Here is a 7,500-nt window from a genome sequence, read left to right on the forward strand (position 1 = left end):
GGAGAGACGACCCACTGAGGGCTGGGTGCGTCGTCGAGAGAGTGCTGTGAGGCGGCTGGGGACAGGGAGGAAATTCAGAGACGACCTCACTGTGGCTCGGTGAAACCGTCGAGTAGATCTTTCAGGTGGCTGAGGGCAGGAAGGAAAAGCAGAGACGAGGACTTGGGGGGGTAGGGGGTGGGGTTGGGCTCTGGATGGGTGAGGAAAGGGGGGGTGTTAAGGTGGGTCGCCGAAAACGGAGATTCGAACTCAAAAGGCGGGCTAGGATCCGTCCATGGTGTGGCACCAAGAGAGAATGGCGAGACGACCCACTGTGGCTCGGTGTGGCGTCGAGAGAGTCCTGTCAGGCGGCTGAGGGCAGGGAGGAAACCGGAGATGGGGGGGAGGGAGGTGCAAACCTGGACTGTTAGGCGAGCGGCTTACTCCCGCCGTTTACCCGCTGGACCTCGTCCAGTCTCCGGCAATGCTCCGGCACAGAGAATGCCTGGCCTGGCGTGACGGCCTGCTCCTGCCCGGTGTGTGGCGGTCGCGCCAGCAGTGTTTCTCGTGTAGCATGCGAGCGTTGCCGGTGTCGTCGGGAGCCGGGATATGTTCTCGAACAAAGTTACCTGAGCGAGTGTGCCTTTCTCCCTGTCGTCAGCTCGGGTCTGGTCGAATTGGGCCGGTGGCGCCGAAGAAGTTACCACCGGAGACCAGGGTCCAGTGGCTAGAGCCGGGCCCAACGGCTATTGCCGAGTACCTTCCTCCGATGCAGGAAGAAGGTGTGTTCAGTCCCGCGGAAATCGTACGGCGGGTGCCGAATTTACCAGTGGCCAGCCGGGTCCAGGAGCTAGAGCCGGATTTGTCGGCTACTGCCGGGTAACCTACTTTGGATGCGGGTGCTGGCGTGGTCGGCCCCGCGGAAATCGGACGGCAGGCGCCGAAGATACCAGCGGCGAGCCGGGTCCCGGAGCTAGAGCCGAGCCCATCGGCTATTGTTGAGTAGCCGTCTTTGCCGGCAGAGCTGGCGTTTTCAGTCTCGTCGAAATCAGACGGCGGGCGCCGAAGTTAACAGCGGCTAGCCGGGCCCCAGAGCTAGAGCCGGACCCAGGGACTAAAGCCCAGCGGTGTGCTTCCGGTTGGGCGTTTGCGTTTTCAGTCTCGCGGAAATCGGACGGAGGGCGCCGAAGTTACGTTTTGCCAGCCGGGTCCAGTAGCTAGAGCCGGGCCCGGGGACTAGAGTCCCGCGTCGGCCTCCGACCCGAGTGCTTCTGTTTTCAATCTCGTCCAAATCGGACGAGGGGTACGGAAACGGCACAACTTAACCCGGGTCCAGGGGCTAGAGCCGGGCCCGGCGACTAGAGTCCCGCGTCGGCCTTCGGCCCAAGTGCTTCCGTTTTCAATCTCGTCCAAATCGGATGGAGGGTACCGAAACGGCGAAACGTAACCCTGACTCCCTTGCAAGTGCCTGGTCCGGTAACCCTATTGTCCTTCAAGGCTCTCAGACCTGAAAGGAATTGGGAGGCAAGTTCGGCATTCTGGCCGAAATCGAGCGCCGGAGTGTACCTTTTTCCAGAACTGGGACATGGTACATCAGGGGTTTTCGTGCTTAGACCACAGCACAGCGAGAGCTGGGCGACCATTTGAGCTCAATTTGCACGAAGTGACGACATCACCTTGACCCATTCGATATATATAGGGGAGACCTGGTGTCTGTGGCACCTTTCTCGTGGGTAACCTGCTGTCTTAGGGGACCATGCGAGGGAGACTACTGACAACTACCTGCGTCTTGGCGACATTCTAAGTCTCGTTGTTGCCAGAGGGAAGGAGCAAATGTTTTCCATTGTTTTGGTGCGTTGGCTACTTTCCCTTCCCCCATTCCACGGTGTTGGTTCTCGGTTCCGGTGCGGTAGCGAACTGTTTGCCGCAGACGTTTACCGGAGTAAATGGGGAACCAGCCTTTTACCTGTCGCGGGGTACATATGCCGAGGTATTTGGAGTCCGGTGTGTGAGTGACCGACCATTGCGTTCTGTTAGACATACGTAACATTAGGCGAAGGCGGCCCTCCTTGCACATGTCGTGTGGTTCCAGAGCCAGGCATCTCGGGTCCGGTGTGCGCGTGCGACCGATCTTGTTCATGTGTTAGACATACGTAACAGTGGGCGAAGACGGTCGGCGAAACTCGCGCATGTCGTGTGGTCCGAGATGGCCTTCCATGCACATTAGATATAGCTATATAAAGGGGGAGACGCGGTGGCTGGCTGACAACTACCGGCGTCTTGGCGACATTGTGTCTCGTTGTCGCCAGAGAGAAGGAGCAAATGTATTCCATTGTTTTGGTACGTGGGCTCCTTTCTCTTCCCCCACTGTTAGGGTGCTGGTTCTCGGTTCCGGTGCGGTAGCGAACTGTTTGCCGCAGACGTATACCGGAGTAATTGGGGAACCAGACGGTGTTTTGCCTGTCGCGGGATTGGATCACAGGTTCTGGGTTCCGGTGCGGTTGCGAACTGCTTCTCGTTCACCGGCGCCAATGGGGAACCTGCCTGTCTGTCGCGGGGCAAATGCCACATAGGCTGAGGTATTTGGAGTCCGGTGTGTGAGTGACCGACCATTGCGTTCTGTTAGACATACGTAACATTAGGCGAAGGCGGCCCTCCTTGCACATGTCGTGTGGTTCCAGAGCCAGGCATCTCGGGTCCGGTGTGCGCGTGCGACCGATCTTGTTCATGTGTTAGACATACGTAACAGTGGGCGAAGACGGTCGGCGAAACTCGCGCATGTCGTGTGGTCCGAGATGGCCTTCCATGGACGTTAGATATAGCTATATAAAGGGGGAGACTCGGTGGCTGGCTGAACCTACTACCGGCGTCTTGGCGACATTGTGTCTCGTTGTCGCCAGAGAGAAGGAGCAAATGTATTCCATTGTTTTGGTGCGTGGGCTCCTTTCTCTTCCCCCACTGTTAGGGTGCTGGTTCTCGGTTCCGGTGCGGTAGCGAACTGTTTGCCGCAGACGTATACCGGAGTAATTGGGGAACCAGACGGTGTTTTGCCTGTCGCGGGATTGGATCACAGGTTCTGGGTTCCGGTGCGGTTGCGAACTGCTTCTCGTTCACCGGCGCCAATGGGGAACCTGCCTGTCTGTCGCGGGGCAAATGCCACATAGGCTGAGGTATTTGGAGTCCGGTGTGTGAGCGACCGACCATTGCGTCTTGTTAGACATACGTAACTTGCAGGCGAAGGCGGCCCTCCTCGCACATGTCGTGTGGTTCCAGAGCCCAGGCACCTCGGGGTCCGGTGTGCGCGTGCGACCGATCTTGTTCATGTGTTAGACATACGTAACAGTGGGCGAAGACGGTCGGCGAAACTCGCGCATGTCGTGTGGCTCGAGAATTGCCTTCAATTCCTCCCTGGAGTGAGTAGTTTGTTTCGGCAGCAGCTCTCTCTCCACACAACCCCCCATCATCCTCCTTCCCGCAAGAGCATGATCCCGATGCTCGATGCAAACTGAGAACTGTCACTGCACACGCTGCGGCATCTCGGGTCCGGTGCGCGAGGCGAACTTGCATTCTGCTAGACATACGTAGCATTAGGCGAGAGCGCCCGTAATCGCGCACGTCGTGAGGCTCGAGAGGCCTTCAAAGCAGCGCCTCTGTATTGTGTCACGACGATTCCTTCCGATCTCCGTGCGATCACTTCTCCAGCCTACGACTGCACATCGAGTCAGCTATCGATCGGTCTGTGTGCATGGGAACAGAGCACCAACCTTCTTCCATGTCATGGGAAGGCTGAACAAAAACACTGTGGCGTCGCCTCTCTCCACCAACGAGGAGGCGACAAACCACACGGCACCTCGGATGCATTTCCGACGGTTCCTTTCATATAAAAGGGGTGACGCCGAGGAAAATAAGACTCGCGTCCCTACCAAAACGAAAAAGACCACCACCACCTACTCACTTACTACTGCTCCTCCTCCTGTTTTTCCAGCTTGCCGTGTTGAATGACGACAATGACGAGCAGGAGTAATCTCGGCGGGGTAGTTATGATCGTTCGTCCACGCGGAGTAACTGCTCTCCTCCGCCTCTGTTCGTCTAACGTATCGACATAACGCCATACTGTCGGGCTGCTAGAGAGTCCATAGTGAGATTTAACTTGCAAAGCAGGATTAAAACGCAAAACCGAGGGGAGCGAGGGGTGTGTGTGTGTGTCTTGTGTACTATATATCAGTAGTACTGTTGAGCTACCTGGTTGATCCTGCCAGTAGTCATATGCTTGTCTCAAAGATTAAGCCATGCATGTGTAAGTACAAGCCGAGTTAAGGCGAAACCGCGAATGGCTCATTAAATCAGCTATGTTTCATTGGATCTGTAAACCCACTTACTTGGATAACTGTGGTAATTCTAGAGCTAATACATGCATCACGTCTCTGACCGCAAGGGAAGAGCGCTTTTATTAGTTCAAAACTGGTCGGGCCTCGGTCCGTTAACCCACCCGTGGTGAATCTGAATAACTTTTTGCTGAGCGCACGGTCTCCGCACCGGCGCCGCATCCTTCAAGTGTCTGCCTTATCAGCTTTCGATTGTAGGTTATGCGCCTACAATGGCTATAACGGGTAACGGGGAATCAGGGTTCGATTCCGGAGAGGGAGCCTGAGAAACGGCTACCACATCTAAGGAAGGCAGCAGGCACGCAAATTACCCACTCCCGGCACGGGGAGGTAGTGACGAAAAATAACGATGCGAGACTCATCCGAGGCCTCGCAATCGGAATGAGTACACTTTAAATCCTTTAACGAGGATCTATTGGAGGGCAAGTCTGGTGCCAGCAGCCGCGGTAATTCCAGCTCCAATAGCGTATATTAAAGTTGTTGCGGTTAAAAAGCTCGTAGTTGGATCTCAGTTCCGGACTGACGGTACACCGCCTGGTGCTTACTGTCACGCTCCGAACAGCTAACTAGCCCCGCCGGCTCGCACGGGGTGCTCTTCATCGAGTGTCCCGAGTGGCCGGCACGTTTACTTTGAAAAAATTAGAGTGCTCAGAGCAGGCTACTTTAATGGCCTGAATGTCTATGCATGGAATAATGGAATAGGACCTCGGTTCTATTTTGTTGGTTTTCGGAACCTGAGGTAATGACTAATAGGAACAGGCGGGGGCATTCGTACTGCGACGCTAGAGGTGAAATTCTTGGACCGTCGCAAGACGAACTACTGCGAAAGCATTTGCCAAGGATGTTTTCATTAATCAAGAACGAAAGTTAGAGGTTCGAAGGCGATCAGATACCGCCCTAGTTCTAACCATAAACGATGCCAACTAGCGATCCGCCGGCGTTATTCCCATGACCCGGCGGGCAGCTTCCGGGAAACCAAAGTCTTTGGGTTCCGGGGGAAGTATGGTTGCAAAGCTGAAACTTAAAGGAATTGACGGAAGGGCACCACCAGGAGTGGAGCCTGCGGCTTAATTTGACTCAACACGGGGAACCTCACCAGGCCCAGACACCGGAAGGATTGACAGATTGAGAGCTCTTTCTCGATTCGGTGGGTGGTGGTGCATGGCCGTTCTTAGTTGGTGGAGCGATTTGTCTGGTTAATTCCGATAACGAACGAGACTCTGGCCTATTAACTAGTCGACGGATCTCCAGCAATTGGTGTCCAGTTCGCAACTTCTTCTTAGAGGGATTAGCGGCAATTCTAGCCGCACGAGATTGAGCAATAACAGGTCTGTGATGCCCTTAGATGTTCTGGGCCGCACGCGCGCTACACTGAAGAGATCAACGTGTTCTCCCCCTCCGAGAGGAGCGGGTAACCCGTTCAATCCCCTTCATGATAGGGATTGGGGCTTGCAATTGTTTCCCATGAACGAGGAATTCCCAGTAAGTGCAAGTCATCAGCTTGCGCTGATTACGTCCCTGCCCTTTGTACACACCGCCCGTCGCTACTACCGATTGAATGATTTAGTGAGGCCTTCGGACTGGCGCTCTTGGATGTTCTACCCCTCGCGTCTCGGCGCAAGGGGTTCTCGCCTCGAGCTGACGGAAAGATGTCCAAACTTGATCATTTAGAGGAAGTAAAAGTCGTAACAAGGTTTCCGTAGGTGAACCTGCGGAAGGATCATTACAGTTTGTGACGCGAGAGCTGCAACCATCGGCTCGTCGTCGTCGTTCGAGTATTCTTCAATGCGAAGAAGGCAAGGGTAGCCTTGGGAGCCGCACCCAATTGCCGTGGGAAAGGAGAAAGCGGATAAACGGCGGGGAGATCAACACCCACTGTGAGACAATAACAGGTCTGTGATGTCGGACTGACATGACATGTCAGTCAGTCCGACCGGCGCAGGTCACAGTCCTAGCGCCGTATACTGCTTTAGAGTCATCTGTTGGGGCTCGCGACACCCGTCACCGACATCTTTCTTCCTTGTCCCCGGTCGCTCAGTGGCTTCCGGCACCCACACCATAGAGAGAAAGCAGCAGGCGAAGACGCTACTGCTCCTCTCGTTGACAGGGCCGGCGCCTGCTACTCTGGCGGCGTCTAGTGCTGGGTTTTCCTTGACACGCTTCCCAGTGGGCCCCTCCCTCCCCGCCTTCACTCTACTGTAAACGTAAATGTACGTGTGCGGCAGAGGAGGAAAAAGGGGAGAGAGAAAAAAAGCATTTTATGTGTCTTCTAACCAAAGTCGGGCTCTTACCAGCCCTATCAAACCCCCCATACATTACGTCCTCCTATGATGGAGTGATAGACGGCCGACAGGCCTTAATAAAAACATATACAACTCTTAACGGTGGATCACTTGGCTCGTGGGTCGATGAAGACCGCAGCTAACTGCGTGTCGGTATGTGAATCGCAAGAATACCAGATACATCGACAAGTCGAACGCACATTGCGGCGGCAGTCCTGATATGTGTACTGTCGCCACTCCTGCGCGAGGGTCGGAATAACATCCATCGGGCGAGTAGCTGTTGCGGCCTCCATATTCTGCTCTTTGGCAGGCTCAACGATGCGCTTTGGCCTGCTCTGGGGAACGACGCCCGCCACTGCCCCCCGAATGAGAAGGCAGGAGGCAAACCGGGAGTCCCCCTAATATTTGACAAACGAGCCCCTAGCACACCTCATCATGCTGTGAAAGAAAGACGCTTTTCGTCCTATTTCTGCAACAGAGGCCTGCCGCCCTTTGAGTGAGAAAACACTCGACGTCTGCTGCGGATCCGATTGTCCCACAGACGTGCAGCAAGCAAAGCCGCCAGTTTCCACCCCTCCGTGGACTGGATGGCACAACACAAGGGTATGGCTAGAGGACCGGGTCGGAAGCGACATGCCATGCGTCGCCGTCCAGAGGTAGTAGTGTGCCAGGGAAATTGAACGCTTGAGGAACCTCCCGCCTATCACACACACTCTCTACGGACCGACTCAACCGGATTTCATTTACTTTGGCCTAGCAGAATTCGAGAGAGAGAAGAAATGGTGCCAATAACGCTCATGAACGAGTAAATTACACCAGTACACAGGTGCATGTATGAGAGAGAGGCGTGTGCG

The 7,500-nt window shown here is 55.1% G+C and overlaps 2 non-coding genes across 2 annotated transcripts; both read left to right on the forward strand.

Moving 5' to 3' along the window:
- The first annotated feature begins 4,218 nt into the window (after positions 1-4,218).
- Positions 4,219-6,090, forward strand: LOC138362531 (small subunit ribosomal RNA). The gene has a single exon (XR_011227742.1). It is a non-coding gene; the product is annotated as a small subunit ribosomal RNA (ribosomal RNA).
- Positions 6,091-6,737: 647 nt separating this feature from the next.
- Positions 6,738-6,899, forward strand: LOC138362530 (5.8S ribosomal RNA). Its single transcript, XR_011227741.1, has one exon. It is a non-coding gene; the product is annotated as a 5.8S ribosomal RNA (ribosomal RNA).
- Positions 6,900-7,500: the final 601 nt, after the last annotated feature.

Source organism: Procambarus clarkii, unplaced genomic scaffold (assembly GCF_040958095.1).
Source record: "Procambarus clarkii isolate CNS0578487 unplaced genomic scaffold, FALCON_Pclarkii_2.0 HiC_scaffold_1947, whole genome shotgun sequence".
Taxonomy (NCBI): Eukaryota; Metazoa; Arthropoda; class Malacostraca; order Decapoda; family Cambaridae; genus Procambarus; species Procambarus clarkii.